The sequence below is a fragment of the Artibeus jamaicensis genome, unplaced genomic scaffold, assembly GCF_021234435.1.
Source record: "Artibeus jamaicensis isolate MK-2021 breed Jamaican fruit bat unplaced genomic scaffold, CSHL_Jam_final contig_465, whole genome shotgun sequence".
Lineage (NCBI taxonomy): Eukaryota > Metazoa > Chordata > Mammalia > Chiroptera > Phyllostomidae > Artibeus > Artibeus jamaicensis.
The window spans coordinates 27,877,031-27,894,287 of NW_026521843.1; the positions used below are offsets into that span (position 1 = coordinate 27,877,031).

Consider the following 17,257-nt stretch of genomic DNA (forward strand, 5'->3'; position numbering starts at 1 on the left):
AAGAGCCACCCACCACCCACCATCCCTGCCTTTTGCTGCGGGGGCTTGGGTGAAGAGGGCAGGGAAGGGTTTCAATTACTCATATGTGATGTAATTGAAAGGATGATGTCAGTAGACCTCAGATCAGATCCTTGTTCCACCATTTTCTAGCTGCCTGATTCAGGCATGTTCTCCAGGTCTGGCTGGTCTAACTTAGGAAGGGGTGGGATTGGGCAGGATCCCTCCCAGCTCTGAGTTAGGTGACAGTCAATTCTGATGCTATGCTGTCACCTGCACCAACCACGCACCCACAGTCCACATCTCTAGGACATTTGGTTGCTCCAGGGACATTTGAGGTCAAATCTCCCCTCCAGCTTGTGCTATGGAGCAACAACCAGCGACCCACAGGGAAGGGCACTGGTCTGAGACAAACTGTATCTGCCCCCTCTCCATGCCTCAGTCCCCCGACCTGAAGATAAAGATAACAGGGACGATTCCCATCTCGTTGGATTGTTAGGAGGGTTCAATGAGATGATTTAGACCGAACCTCTGAGAACAGTGCCTGGCTCTCAGTAAGTGCAGTATAAGATTTGGCCATTATTACCATGAGCATTCAGGAGCCTGCAAAGCTTCCAAAACCACCATCTGAGCTAACAGAAAGTCCAAATGTGGCAACCAAGGTCTTTGTCTCAGGGAAGGTTGAGCCTCCCGCAGATCTGGGGCCAGAAGAAAGGAGCCTTGGATGTCCTCCCCTTCACTCTGGAAGGTAAGAATTGGCGGGCTCTCTGGCCTGCAGATCAGAGCCCCTCCCAGCCTCCAGCTCCAGGGCCCATTAGGAACATGCTGTTGACACTGAGCAGCCGCGCCTCACACTTGCACAGCACAGCCTGGCAGGCTGCATGTGGCCTCCTTTCCCAGCGGGCTCGTGCCAGACGGCTCAATTACCCTTGGGTGCATTTCAGGCCTTCTCGCTATTATCAGCTTCTCACTTTCAGCTGCTGGGTGGGGGCAGGATCCTTCCCTTCCTCCCTCTGCCCCATCGCCAGGTGTCTGTTTTCACAGCAGCCTGGACGGCCCAGGTGAGCCATCTCCTGTCCCGGGGAAGGCGTCTCCCAGCGTCCCTCTGTGACCCGCCCAGGCATCGCCCCCCATGTCCTCAGGGGGAATCCAACGCTTGCCTCTCAGTCCCAGCCCCAGATGAATCTCTCCTGAGCGGCGGTTGGGAGGTGAGGAAGGGGCTAGGTCCTAACTGTCCAGTCTGTGCCACCAACATTTCAAGGTCCCTGAAGGAAAAAACTTTCCTGCTGTAATGACCAGCACGCCCACTGGCAAAGATAGAGGAGGAGGGGAAAATGATACAGAACAAAAGAATGCAGATTTCCACCAGAGTCATAAACACTAGATTTAGAAAATGTGCCGTTCCTCTCTCTCCTCCTTTGCTCAGGCAGTGTTCCCTCTTGTGCTCTGTCCCCTCTTCTCCCTGAAGCTGCTCCACAACAGCTCTGAGATCCTTCTTTCCCCCCTGGTCATTCTCTCTCAAAAGAAGAAAGAAGCTGGGAAGAAAGAAGCTGGCCTTTCTCAAAAGGCCGCAGAAGCTGGGAGTGCCCCCCGCCCCCGCCATACCCAAGTTGGGGAAACTTCATGTTACAGTAATTCCTCAAAGGGGAGGAGAATGTCATCTTTGAACAAACAAACAAACAAACAAAACCATCTTTCATTAAGAGCTCCACAGAGAAGCCATTCCAGGGGAAGGGACAGTTTGGCAGCCGGGCCCTTTCCCTCCGCCTGCGGTTTTGTCCTCACTGGCAGCGTGCTTTGTTCCATTGCCACCATGTCCCCTTGTCCACCTGGTTCTCCTGCCCAGGTGTGGACCGCACCCTGTTCCCCCCTTTGCAGAACTCAGGCTGGAATTCTCTAAAAATATCCTCACAGAAAACCAATGAAATGAACAAAGAGAACACAAACAGCTGAACAACAGATGTGTTCACTGAGCACAGGTACCTAATCCTAAAACAAGCACAGTCTCGCCGCCCCTGCGCCGGTCAGCTCTGGTTTCTTCCCTGTCTCCGCCAGGAGAGACCCTCTTGGGCAAGGCTTTCTGACACTCTCCTTCCCCCTCCATGCCCAGCAGTGGGAAGAGAAAGGGCAGGTGGTGTTCAGAGCGCAGCCGACACCTGGTCTGAGCTAAGGTCAAAGGGCAGGTGGGCCCCTAAGTCCCCTGAACTGGAGCAGAATTCTACTGGTTGATGCAACTCCCCATGTGGATGCGGGTAGTGTCCAAGAGGGGGCCTAGCAGGAGGAGGAGGGTTGGCAAGGCCAGGCTTGGAGGCGAGGCCAAGCCTAGATGTTGGGAGCAGGTGCCTGGCTGCAGTTCTGCTTTTGTCCCTCTAGCCATGTCCCATCTTTTCTGGGCCTCCATTTCCCCATTGGTAGAAGGGGGTGGTCTGAGTAGGTGGTCTCTGCAGGTTCTCTCATCTCTAGCACTTGGCAGTCCAAGCACCACTTTTTGGAGGCGAGACAACGCCAGTCTGCCCAGACAGGTCCCGTACGTGCTGCCCGAGTAAAGGCATCGACCCCCAACACAACCACAGCAGCTCACCGGCCTGAGCGGGGACCGGGTGCCAGAAACGACTGTAGCTCCTTCACACACGTGGACTCACTTTCCCCTTGCAAGAGCCCTGAGCAGAGGGCCTAGGGTCCCCATTTTGCAGGTGACCAGCCTGTAGCACCAGGTGGTAAGGAGCACTCCAGGGTGGTGAGTAAAGGCAAGGGCTTCAGGCAGGGTGGTCCCAGGGCTCGTGCTCTGATCTCCAGATTAAAATACTTCCTCACAGGAGCGACTGTAATATCTAAAGTGGACACAGCAGCCGAAAGGTGGAAACGACCCAAACGCCCATCAGTGGACAAACAAATAACGAAATGTGATACGGCCACACAGTGGAATATTATTCAGCCTTAAAGAGGAATGAAATTCGGACATACACCCTGAACATGCAGGAGCCTGAAAGCATCGTGCTGAGCGAAATGCGCCAGACACAAAAGGACAGACGTGTGGTTTCACGTACAGGAAATATCTCGAACTGACAGATTCCGTGAGAGCAAACAGAATGGTGGTGAGCCGGGACCGAGGGGAGGGGAGAACGGGGAACCTCCGTTTCAGGGGTGCAGAGTTTCTGTTTGGGATGGTTAAAGAGTTTCAGAAATAGTGGAAATGGTTGTGAAATATTAGAAATGTACTTAATGCCACTGAATTGTATACTTAGGACGGTCGATTTTGTTATATTTATATGAACGATGAGTTTTTAAAATATCTATAGTAGAATAAACAGCACTTACTGAGCACCTACTATGCCCCCATAGCCCTAGGTGCTTTATACATTGCCTCATTTAATACCTACGACAGCCCTGTGAGGTAGACTACGGTGTCGTTCCGCCTACTGTATCGACAAGGACACCTAGCCTCAGAGAATAAATTCCCCAAGGGCCCGTGAATAGTCAGCGGCCAAGCTGACACGCAAACCCAGGCAGTGCTGAGTGAGAATTCGGAGAGGAGGGCAGAGAGAAATCTGAGAAGGCGAGGAACAAGCTGAGACGAACCAGGGTGTGGGGCTGCTCACACTCCTACCTGTGCTTGCCAGGCTCCACAAATCCCACCGTTGTCTTTTCTCACATCTCTCCCTGCACTGGTTACATTTTCCCCCTGCTTTACAGCCAGCGAACACCTTCCTGCCTCACCCCTCAATGGACATCACCACCTCTGCCCAGGATCCCTCCGGACCCACCCCCGGCACAGCAGGTCAGCCTGTCAGGGCTGGGAGCACAGAAGGAGCTCACAGCCCACCGGGTCTATTCTGTGCTGAGGGACAAAGAGGCCAGATCTCTACTAAAGGTGACTCCTGATCGAGGAGCTACCCACCCGCACTCCTGCCCCCACTGGGGAGGTCCTGCCAGGGCCAGAAGCAGCTGGCTGATAATTGCCTGTCCCCAGAAGAACCTCCGGGACGCTGGGCAGGTGACTCCAGGGGTGCCAGCCCTGTAGCTTACTAGTTTATCCCAGGCTCAGTTGACCTCGAATGGGAGTGCGGTCCAGGCAACAAGTTTCATTTGCCTTTCAAATAATGAACTGCCCATTGCCCCCGCAGCACGGGGCATTTTGCATTCAGGTCACCCAGAAGAGCCAAGCTCACCTCCATCTAGGCCAGCCTGTCCAGCGGTAGCCTCCGGAGGCATTAGCCTAACCCTGAAGGTTGCACACAGGCACAAAGCTTCCTTAGAAACTCCTTGCACGGAGGACGCAGGCGAAGTCGTCAGGTGCCAAGGTTGGGACTGGCAGGTGGGAAGGGTTTGTGTGTGTGCCTCATGACTTGCTTTTCCTACCCATGTGCCCCACCCCTGATATTTCCCTGGCATTTTGTTCCCCAGGTTCTGCACCCAGCCAATGACTGGGAATCCCCAGAAATCTGATGAACTGGGACTCCTCTCAGGGGGAACTGAGAAGCTAACAATGTCCCAAGAAGTAAAATGTGGGGGGGATTCTGACCTCAGGAACGGTGTGGAGGAAAGGTTTTAAAGCATAGGAGTCCTTCCAGGTGCCCCTTTAATCATGACCAGGAAGAGGGACCTCTCCCAGGTAGTAGATTTAAAAGTACAGGCGCCCTGCTCCCAGGAGAGTCGCTGTGGCATCTCAGAGTGGGCTCCGGTGTCAAACTTCCAGATCTGCCTCCTGACTCTGCTGCTAACCAGCCATGTGATCTGGAGCTTGTGACAGCGGAATTTTCCTCTTTTATAAACTCCCTGAGGATACTCAAGAGGATGAAGCACTTAAAGTATTTAGGATAGTGCTTAGCACAAAGGTCCTAGTCAATAAATATTGGCTTTTATTGTTATGCAGATTGACCTTGGCAGTCAATTAGGAAATCTTTCTCCCTGAAACCAGACTTGGTCTCAGATTCCCGAAGGCAGCAGAGCAAGTAGCCACTACCAACTGGCCAGCAATAGCATCTAAGACAAAATCCATTTGCAACCATTGAATCTGTTTTTTTTTTCTTCAGTTGGCATTTAGTGGCATTCAGTTGGCATTCCCCAGAGGGGAAGAGCCCCTCTGTCTGAGCTGGGACCCTCTGCTTCCCCATCCTCATCTCCTATTATTCTCATGCTAGGACTACCCTCCTCACAACACATGCGTGCACTTTAGATCCTAAATTGATCCCCGACTTCCCCATGCATGATTTTCAACAGCTTTAATGAAACACAATTCATATACCATACAATTCACCCATTTCAAGTATGCATCCACTTTTCATGAAGATGCCACCAAGAGCGAAGAAGGAAGCTCCTGCCCCTCCCAAAGCCAAAGCCAAAGCCAAACCAAAGGCTTTGCAGGCAAAGCAAACATTGCTGAAATGGGTCCACACTGACAAAAAAAAAAAGGGGATCCACATGTCTCCCATGTTCTGATGGATGAAGACACTGCAGCTCTGAAGGCAGCCCCAACGTCACAGGAAGAGCCCCAGGAGAAATAAACTTGACCACTACACCATCAATTTCTCCCAACTACTGAGTCAGCCATGAGAAAGATAGAAAACAACAACAGACTAGTGTTCATTGTGGATGTCAAGGCCAACAAGCACCAAATCAAACAGGCTGTGAAGAAGCTCTGTGACACCAACATGGCCGAGGTCAAACTCCTGATCAGGCCTCATGGAGAGGAGGAGGCCTATTCAACGGGATCACAACTGATGCTTTGGATGTTGCCGACAAAATTGGGATGATCTAAACTGAGGCCAGCTATCCACTTCTAAATATAAAAATTTTCACCTAAAAAAGAGCAAATAAATGAAGTGTGCAATTTGATGGCTTTTAGTATATACAGAGCTGTGCATATATTACCACAATCAATATGGTAGATTTTTATTGCCTTTCAAAAAATTCCCCACACCTGTTATCTACCACCTTCTAAACTCTCTTCTCTATCTTCCCCCCACCCCAGTACTAGGCAACCACTAATCCACTTTCTGTCTTTATAGATTTGCCTACTCTGGACATTTCATATAAATGGAATCACACATTATGTGGTTCTTTATATCTGGCTTCTTTGACTTATAATGTTTTCAAGGTCCATCCACACTGTAGCATGTATCAGTACTTCATTTCACTTTATTGGACAAATATTTCATTGTATATATATAATTTATTGATGGGCATTTGGATGTTTCTACCTTTTAACTATTATGAATAATGTTGCTATAAATATTTATGTAGAAGTTTTTGTGTGGACATGTTTCATTTGTCAGGTGGATATCTAGGAGTTAAATTGTTGGGTCATATTGTAACTCTAACCATTTCAGAAACTGCCAGAATGTTTTCCAAACCAGCTGTACAATTTTAAATTTCCATCAGCAGTGCATGAAGGTATGACTTCTCTCTGTCCTTGCCAACACTTGTTATTATCCATATTTTGAATTAGAGCTCTCCTAGAGAGTATGTAATGGTATGTTATCAAGGCTTTGATTTGCACTTCCTGATGGTTAATGATTTTGAGCATGTTTTCATGTGCTTATCAGTCAGTTGTATATCTTCATTGGGAACTTTCTATTCATGTCCTTTGCCCATTTTTAAGTTGGGATATTTGTCTTTTTATTATTGAGTTATGAGTTTTTAAAATGTATTCTAGATACAAATCCCTTATCAGGTATATGATCGGCACAATTTTTCTCCCATTCTCCCATTTCCCCCACTTTGTCTTGTTGCTTTCTTTATGGTATTGTTTGAGGCACAAAAAGTTTGAATTTTGATGCCATTTTGAGTAAATTTTGTATGTGGTAAGTGGTAGGGGCTTCAACATCATTCTTATACATGTGAATATCCAGTCATCCCAGCACCACTGAATAAAACTGTTCTTTCCCCCATTTAATTGTCTTGGAACCTTTGTCGAGAACCAATTAACCATAAAGTTGAGGTTTATTTCTGGACTCTCAATTGCAATCTTCTGCTCTCTATGTCCGTCCATATGCCAGCAGCACAATGTCACGATCACTGTAGTTTTGCAGTAAGTTCTGGGATCTGGCAGTGTTAGTCTTCCAGGTTTGCTCCTCATCTTCAAGGTTATTTTGGCTAATCTGGGTCCCTAACATTTTCATATGAACTTTAGAATTAACTTGTCAATTTCTGCAGCTGGGATTTTGATAGGGATTATATTGAATCTTCAGATCAATTTGGGGAATATTGCCACTTTAATAATATTATTTCTTCTAATCCATGAGCATGGGATGACTTTCCATTTATTTAGTCTCTCTTTAATTTCTTTGAATGATATTTTGTGGTGGAGTATAAACTTTTCACTTCATATGTCAGATTTATTCCTAAGTGTCTTTTATGTAAGTGGAATTGTTTTCTTTTTCATTTGCTGTTTAGTCATTGTTATGGTATAGAAGTACAGTTGATTTTGTTCATTGATCATGTATCCTCAGCTTTGCTGAACTCATTTACAGCTACTAGTTTTATTGTGGATTATTTAGGGTGTTCTATATATAAATCATATCATCTCTAAATAGAGATAATTTTACTTCTTCCTTTCCAATTTTGGTGCTCTTTCTTTCTTTTCTTACCTAATCTCCCCAACTAGAACCTCCAGTACAATGTTGTATAGCTGATGAGAGTAGCTATCCTTGTCCTGCTCCAAATCTTAGGGGGTTGCATCACTTCTAATGATGCTAGTTCTTGGGGTTTGTAGATGCTTTATATCAGATTTTTTTTCTATGAAACAACAAGTGCTCTATAGACTAAGTTCAGTATTTATGGCCTTGAACAGAGCAGAATAATTTGTACAAAAAAGAAAAGGAAAATTTCTTTTCTCCTCTGCTTAGTCGGAAAGGACTTTCTGGGAAAGGAGAGATTTGAAAGAATTCCTGGAAGGAAAGGGAAGAAGATGCTTGGCAAATTTATTAGAATGTGCTTTCTTCAAAATTTATTAGACTGTGCTTTCCTGAGAAGGCACAGGAGGGGGGATTGGGGAGGGGCTGGCAGGGAATGGCCGGAGAGCAAAGGGAAGCTAATTTTCCGCTGAAGCGAGAGCAGGACAGAGGAACTGGGGAAGAGAGATGCTAGCCCAGGATAGCCGAGCCCTGCGAAAGTTCCTGCAGATGAGCTGCCTGCCATGAAGTAGGTTGAACTCTTCCTACAGGGCGGTGGAATGATTCCCCAGTACCAGGTCTCTAAGCAGGGGTTTCGAACCTGACAATCTAGGGGGCCTGGTATAATTCCCTCTGATATTATGGCACAGCATCAGGGGAGCTCAGAGTCTGACCATTTCCAAGCATTATTCATCTACCCTCAGAGATGTAAATCATGCTGTGTTGTTGCCAGTAGACAGGTGATGGCTTGAAGTCAGGTTAATTCTAGTAATTGCTAAACTCTTACCATGAGTCCAGCCTCATGCTAAGGACTGAGATGAGCAGAAGGGAAGACAGAGTAGGGTCCTAGCTGTTGAGGAATTTAGAGCTGGTAAAACAAGAATTCCATATTGGAAAGTGGTACGATGTGTGTAATTCGCCCCAGTCTGGAACTAAATATAAAAGTGGGTGGGATACTGAGTGAGGTAGGGGTTTACAGGGGACAGAGAAGGCACTGAGGGCTGGTAGCCAGGGAGAACTTACGGAGAGGTGGAACTTGACACCAACATGCACCTATGAGAATAAGGTCTCTCTTCCTTCCTCCCTCCCCCCAGGCTACAAGAAGACCCAGCCTGGGAGCGGAGGACGCAGCTTCTCTTCTGGAAACTTAGAGGGAAGGCTCTAAGTGAGAACTTTCTCCTGTCCTACCTTTTTCAGTGCTGTTTGTTCTAAAAGGGACCAGATTTTCCTGTTAGGACAGCCAAAAACCCAAAATAAATCAAGGAAGGAATGGCAAGGATGGACCTGGAAATGAAGTTAAATTCCCTAGGCTTGGTGAAGACACCACAAAATGGTTTTCTCCTCAAAGTGGCTGCTCCGGTTAGAGGTACGCGGACTGGACTGCTAACGGGTCTGGGGACATATTCTCCCTGTCAGCTCCACCCACCCCTCTTCCCAACCATTTCCTCCAAAAGCCTTTTGCAGATGGTGCCTCTCAGTTCCCAGAACCAGTCTGGAGCAGTGATTAAAAGATCAAAATTCCAGGAACTACTTTTTCTTCTTGTACACCTTGGCAAATGCTTACGCTACAGTAAGACGCAGTATACCATTTAAGAGTGACGATCAAGGTTCTGCAGAAAAATCAAGAATGCCACCAGGCATGGGGCCAGTCCTCAAAAAAGTAGTTGTTTGGGGAGGGTAGGAGCCTGTGAACTCTCTGTTGGGGAACACTGTACCCTGCGATACTCGGATGGCCCTCTTGCCTCACTAATTCACTTTCCTTTCCCCATTTGCATGGGCAAGGGTTACTTCCATTACTACCAGTTTTCTGCATATTACTAATTAAATTAAATCCATAAATTGAACAAGCTAAATCTGCAGCTCAAAGAGTGTATGTATGTATTTATATAGATATATCTATGTATGTACTTTTTCTTTAAAAAATTCTGTATTAGTGAGATATATTAAGATTAACATGTTTATTATCCTAACCCTCTTAGAGCATATCATATACTTTTGTGTGAAAAAGTACAGGATTATAATTAATAGTCATCCCATAAGTCAAAGTAGAGCCCTTTGGATAAACTTTCTAGACATTAAGAAGTTGAAGAGTACAACAACCAAGCACGGAATTTCTCAGTGAGTTGATCTCCGTTCTTCTAATTCATTCTGTATTGATGGAGGATGTAACTGAATTGTCAGCTGATAGATCACTGAAAATAATTTTTGATGATAGATTACCATGTGTTTTTGATATGTAACTGGGAGGGAGTTCAAAGAGCTGAGTATTGCTGTTATCACGAAACTCTTCCTACTCCCAACATATTTTTGTGCACATGTTTTCTCAGCATAGACATCTATAAGAAAGAGAAAGTAGGAACAGAATTGAAGCTGGGGGGAGACCGGGCGGGGGGGTGGGGTGGGATGGGAGAAATAGATAAAAAAAAAATGTACTTGAAAAGTAACTAAATAAAATTTAATATTAAAAAAAAAGAATTGAAGCTAAACACCATCTCATTTAAAAATACTACTCATTCATTTCATGAAGAAATGCATTTCTAGTAACAATGTATTTTTGTTAAATATTTATTAAAATATGTATTATACTTATAATATTTTGACCAGTTAGATAATAAAAATTACTTTAATGAATAACATAGAAATGTTTTTAACATTTAAAGCTTGCAATCACAGGAGATTTTTTTAAGTTACTTTTAACATATACATACATTTTCACTGCAGAGAGTATAATAAGTATAAAAATATATCAGGATAAACTCTGTGGGAAAAGTGGAATGAAAATGCAGATTCAAGGAGAAATAGGCACAGTATAAGATCTCGATGGCAAAGAGCTTGCTCATATACTTTTTAAACAGATGATGATGAGTATCAAATGGCTATAGTATTTATATTCCACTGGGTACATTTAAAAGTGTTGTAGGTTTACAGCTATCAAATTTGCAATGTGCCAGAAATTCCACCTTTTTGCAATTACTATTTCAATTTGTAATAAAAAAATATTTAGCTGACAGTATGCTCATGCTGCCTCTCTGCCTTTGCTAGCCCTTCCCCTCACCTGGAACACCCTTTGTCTGCTTGTCAGGATGGTATGGGCCCAGAGGGCCTGGGACAGGAGCACATGGAGGCCTGGGGGGTCCAGGTGCACTGTCTGCATCGCTGCCTCCCAGTGCTCTCCTGACCCCACCATTCTCCAAGGGCCATGTGGGGGCAGGTCCCAAGCCTTTCCTTAGTGACTGACCTCTGAGCTGAGACAGAAGCAGGCACTTCCCACCCAGATAAAGGGTCCCTGGGACTTTCAGGCTACAAATACCTGCACTATCCTCTCTGCCTTAGTCAGTGATGGGGACGTGGGCTGAGCAGCTTGGGCTGCAAACCTCCCGTTCACCATTCACTGCACCGTTCACCCTTCCCCACAGCAAGCCCCCGGTAAGTATTCTGACAGAGAGAGAAGGCCCAAACACCCAGGCTGATGGAGGAGACCGTTGCCACACAGAAACATAGAGGGGACATCAGGATTCCCGCCCCTCTTGTCTTTAGTATGAAAGAAGGACTTTTTCCTCTTATTTTTCCTGTATGCTTATCATTCAAAAGTTGATGCTTTTCAGAAAGTAGATGCTTTAAAGGGTCTATGGCCTGAGATATTCACAATGTTCCTTTAGGACCAGCTACAACAGAAGACAGTTATCTGTACAATACTAAGGCCATCATAAAGGAATCAAAGTCTTTAGAAATGGCAATCCAGGAAGGCTGCCTGGAGGAAGTGAGATGGTCAAACTCATTTTTAAAGATTTGAGTCTCATGGAACCTACTAAACAACAATCCCAATGTTTATTGTCTTCCAGAATATTCTCTCTGTGGTGAGGAGTTATAACATAATGCCAGAGACCGGCTGGAGTCGGATAAGCTGAAACTTGGAAGAGAGAGGAGGGAAAGGTGGAACGAGAGGAGAGAGAAAAAAATCCTATCTCAAATTCAGGAACATTGCCCCGCTTCATTTCATTACCAGAGAGTAACGGTGTTTACAAATGACGACATTATACGCTGAAACGTGATCTCCTGGGAAAGAATATCAGCTGCCTCAGTAATTATAGATCTGCCCCCTGCCTGCCTTCGACAGCCATCTAATGGGAGCTCTGAGAGCCAACGGGCAGGAGCACCTTCCACTGAGACCAATGATGTTTCAGCTGTAAAGAGCGTAACCCAGCACAGCTAGTTGGCCTCGGCCAATGAGCCCACAGGAGCTGTGCCCAGATGCAGCTCAGTGGACTGGCCAAGGCGGGCGGTCAGGCCCATTGCTCAATCGTGAGTGAAGAAGGCGCAGAGCAGTGGGCACCCATGGCCTTTCCGTTCAGCCCATTTGGCTGCTCCCCTCCAGGCGCTCTTGGTGCCAGCCTTACCAAGCTGCTTGCTCTTGCCCTGAACCAACCTGCCCTGTGCTATCCTGCTCGAGTCACTTCCCTCCCTGAAATACCCTTTGCCTGCATATCCCCATGACTACCTTCTACCATTCCTTTAAGCCCTACCTCTAAGGCCCCTCCTCTGAAAAGACTTCTCTCATTCCCAACAACCCACTCAGCCCTTGAATTGAGGATCACCTATCAGCCTCTATGCTTCAGTCCCGAACCCTTGACCTGCAACCCTCTTCTGGAATAGACCCCTTCCTACCTTGCACTATGGTTATTTACACCTTATGATTTCCTCTCCTAGCCTGGGCGTAGGCTTAGCTACCCGTTTTCATTTCAACTGCATGAGCATGGGCTAAGTACCTCCTAGGTGCCAGGCACTGTGCAGGGTGACTAATGAGGGAGGGAGAGGGCCCTGCAGCCAGCTCTTCACACCCCAACAGCAGAGCAGAGGCCAGGCACAGCCCAGATCACCGCTGTCCATGGCCAAGCTCCATGTTTGTTCTATGGCTTTAACGCAGAATGTGGCTTAGTTCTAGGTGTTTGAACAGTGATTTATCTTTATCTGCAAGCAGATCAGCATGTGACCAAGTGAGGGTCCAGGGAGCTGTGGTTGGAAGACGGCCGAGCAAATACTGCTCGGTGCTCGGTGACTGGCACAGGCTCCTGGGGAATGGTGAGCACACCCCCGGTTGTGATATTTTATGTGTCCAGGGTCCCAGGAGGGACTCTGGAGCCAACACTCATTCCTATGGGCCCCAGCCACGTACAGGGAGAGCATCCAGTTCACATCCAGAAGGAGGTCCCTCAGTTTCTGGGAAGCTCATGAAAGTGCTAGATGTTCTCCCCTGAAGGACACAGACACATGCACGTACTGTTCTCCATACAGTCTCGGGAGATTCATCTGCTCTAGGAAACCCACCCCTGGGCCCCTGGATCAGCATCTTGATGTATGGGGTTCTCTAGTACAGCAAAACCTACAATGGGCAACAAATGTTTGTTGCATTAATGAGTGACCATGAATTTGACCAGGCAAAGTTCCTCACTTGTCTTCACTAATCACCGTTTCTTGTACTGTCTAGCAGAGCCAGCATGAGGTCTTAGCCAGAGCTGACCTGGTGTTCAGGTAGAGCGAGTGGCCTTCTCTGTGGTGGCATCTATGGGGCTCAGGGAACGCTTTTCCTCTCAAAAGCATGAGTTAATAACAACTACCAAGAACTCTCAGCCTCCAGAAAGTTTGAATTGATCTAAGCAGGAAAGGCCTTCCCAAAAAGGGTGCAGAGGGGCATCTATTGGGTACCTACTATGTGCTGGGGGATTTCCACAAATCATCCCATTTAGTCTTCACATTATTGGGATAAGAAAGTACACCATTTTCCCCGCTTATGAGCAAGGAAACCGAGGCAAATGTGCCCAAAGTTACACAGCTAGCGAGTTGAAGAACTGAGAATCAAACTCAAGGCTGTCAGATTTCAAAGCCCATGAACTTCCCCCTGTACAATAAACCAAGAGTTTGTTTTGCTTCCGGATAGAACGCCTATCAGGCCTGTGATCACTTCAGCTCAGAAACAGGAAACGATCCGGGGAGACCACAGTTGCCCTGAATGACATCAACTTCCCTCTTTGGAAAATGACCCCAAACCTCACTATTTCCCATGGAACCAGTGTGGGGTTTGCTTCGTGACCATGAAAACTAATCCCTTTTTTTAAACGTACACACCCTGCAGCCCTTAGCATCCTCATGCAATCTGAAAAAGGAAAGTATTTTCTCTGATGGCCCAAGTGCAAAGCCAGGGAAAATGCTCTGACACCCATCTTTGCAAGAGGCCGGGTTCTGGGGCCCCGCGGAGCCCGAGACAGCGAACCCCTGCAACACCAGGTGCCCGTCACCAGGGACTCATCTACCCATATTTTCTTCCCAGTACAAGAGAATCACCAGTCTAGGAAGATATTCATTTTCAACCTCATTTGTTATTTCAATAGTGCTTTTTTTTTCTTCTGTAAGTGTTATTGTTTACTCTGCCTCATCAGCTTTGTCCATTGTCCCTGTGAACAAGGGTACGACCGTCCAAGCGACCACCATCCTCATCATCTTAACGGCCACCATCCCGGATGTCTTTTGCAGTTGAAAAGTGCTTTCCCACCAAAAGTAAAGTGTGACCATGGTCACAACCAAGACTTCCTGAGACAGCTGATGCTGAACAAGGACACTTTGTTTTTCCCTTCGGTAAGAAGCAGCTTTGGGTGTGTTTATTAACTTTTATTTCTGCATTTTTCTCCTCTATCTCCCATTGACATATTTATTTTCAACTAGGTATTTCTGAATAAATCACTCTCCTACTGACCCCATTAGACAGAAAAATAGTGATCAGTCAGTGCATCTACATGCAAACAAATATTTTTGCACCCCAATGTTTGCAAACTGATGACTTTGAAGTCTACTTACAGAGTTTTCTCAGACATAAAACATTTGGATAACATTAAAGGCAAAAACCCAACTTTTTTCCCTCTTAACAGAGAGCCCTGCAGAAAGTATTTTTGGCACCTCAAGTTGTCTTGTTAATCAGCTATTATTATAGGGGTTCGAACCAGAACAATGTTCTAAAAGCTCCTTATCTCATTACATAAGTGGAATGGCATTTCAGAATCTCACTTTTAAAAGGCATTAGTCACTAGTATAACAAAACACATGCTCTGAAGCAATAAAATTTAGTGTTCAAATAAAAAATGCTTGTTTACATGTGCTTTTATATGGCTCTCTATATAAAAGAAACCACGTTTTCATGACATAGTTCCCTTGGGTCAGTGGACACTCCCTCCTATTGTCTTTCTAAAGAAAAGCCAGCCTTCCCACTGTCATCGCCCGGGGAAGAGGTAGACATCCAAGAGGGGAGGAGCAGATTTGGTAGTTACAACTTTGTGATCTGACGTGAAACAGTAGCTCTGCCTCCCGCCTCCTCTGACTCAGTCTTTATAAGAACCATTTCTACAGATGGGTCCTTGTGGGAATCTCTATCGCTTCTTGGCCTCAAAGCCCCCTGGCTGTGGACCCAGCAATAAGGCCCCTCCTCTCCACACCAACAGAAAAGAGGGAACCAGATGGGTGTGCTGAAACAAGAACACAGAGAAAGAGTGGACTGTTGTTGTTTTTCTCTAACACGCCTCTTCTTAATCCCCAAGTCCAGAGGATCCATCCATTAACACAACTCCTTGTTAAATTTATTAACTTTTACTGCATCCAAAATAACTAAATCCTATTAGGTAGGGCAATATAGTTCACTTTAAACCACCATAATTCTATTTGATATCTTTAGGCTAGAATTTCACCTTCGATCTAATTTAAATTTCCTAATGGAAATTTATGGACTCGTACGATCCTATTTTTACCTGCGTTACTGAGTTTGATGTTTCTTACATGCATTCAGAACTCATATAATGTAACATTTAAAACAAAACATTAGGTCTTTCACAGACTCATCTTATATGCTTAGCAAGCATGGGAAAGGGTATCAGAGTTAAGGATGGAGTTTCTTGTAGGTAATATTTACCTTTTTGATTCTATAAATAAAAGTAAGGGTAGTACTAAGAAATGTCATATGGTAGTAAGAAGTTAAATTTGTATTCAGTAACGGACTAATGATTTGTTAATCTTATTGATTAGACACCAAACGCTAATACATTTAAAAAAAATAATTCAGCCTAAGAGTAACAAAGAGGAGCCAGGAGAACAAAGAAGCAGGTCCTGAAAACTATTTGTGTGTGTGCCAAATAACTATGGCTACTACTAATTCTTCCTTTTCTTTACCTGAAAGCCTTGCAAATTCTAGACAAACTACTTCTCTGTCAGAGTTCAGAAAGAGAAGGAAAAAACAAAACGAAGCTGACACCATTTTTTGCCCATGATGTCATTTGCTGTCTTCCAAAGCCCATGGGTCCGATTTTGATGTCAGGGTGCGTAACTCTGCAGTGACAGCCCCAAATGTGTTTGAAGAGGGAAATAACCTTTCAGCTCCGCGGCAGTCATTTTTCCCACAAAGACAAATATAGCCCAGGCTGAAATCACTTAGTGTCAATCAAGGTAACCAGATCAGCTTGGCGTTAATAATGGATTTGGTCACGTGCCCCCACAGAGAGCAAAGTGTGAGATAGCTGGACGCTTGTTCCATGTGACACCTACCAGCTTCAATGTCAGGCCACAGTTCTCCTAGCCCAGCTGGGAAGCAACAGGGTAATTTAATCTGCCACCCACTCCCATTGCTAAACTGAGAGAATTATCAGAGTTGCCAGAACACCGGGTCCAGGCTTGGCGGCTGATGTGCAAATCCGTACCTGGGGTTATCATTAGAAACAGACCCAGGTTTTGTGAGGTCCAAGCCTTATGGAATTTGGGGCCTCTCCTTACAGAAAGAACACAGTTACAAATGCCCAAGTAGGAACAGGACCTTTCTTTGAAAGGGCCCCTTTAGGTCATAGTCCCTGAAGCCTGTGTCATTAACAGCATAATAAATCCACCTCTAGTTGTCATGGAAACCAAAAGACCATTAGCCTCCTGTCTGTATCTAGAATTTTTGATTGACTGATTTCCAGAAGGCATATCTTCTCTACTCTTATGTAATCATTTGTACTTTTCCATGTTTCCTTAAGCAAAGATGAACTGTACGTATAAAATGTCATCATGGGGCATGCGTTGTCCCTTTCCCAACCCCTCTGCCCACCTCAAACGTAGGACTGTGTTTCTAACAGGTACCGATCACAGCTGGTATGTCCTGGTTGTCCTCTATGATGCCAGCTTTTAGAGGTTAAGAATTTGTCCCAAATATCCTTAGTTTCCCCTAAATAATCTGCAATAAAACCCTTGAAGAAGATCACCACAGGCTCCATTTGTCCACTACAGATAAAAACAATGAAACAGTGAAGTCAGGGGAGACCTCTGAAACTGTCAGTTTTCAGTCAAACCAATGACTGCTTGCTCTGTTTAAGTATGGATAAATGAACTAAAAACGTTATTAGTACAACTGGGAACATCACATAGAGTTTAATCTCTCAGATGCAATGTTGGGTCAACATTTCAAAATATTATTAAATTAATAGGCTAGGAGAAAAAATTATATAACTATCTCAACAGACAGAAGAATTAGTGCATGAAATTTCACACTCATTTCCAAAGAAAATCTTAGCAAGTTGGAAATAGAAGAAAATTTTCTTTTCTTGATAAAGAATGTCAACCAGAAACCTAGAGCAAAT

General features: G+C 45.4%; 1 pseudogene; it reads left to right on the forward strand.

Moving 5' to 3' along the window:
- Positions 1-5,280: 5,280 nt before the first annotated feature.
- On the forward strand, positions 5,281-5,755 carry LOC128627709 (60S ribosomal protein L23a-like; annotated as a pseudogene).
- Positions 5,756-17,257: the final 11,502 nt, after the last annotated feature.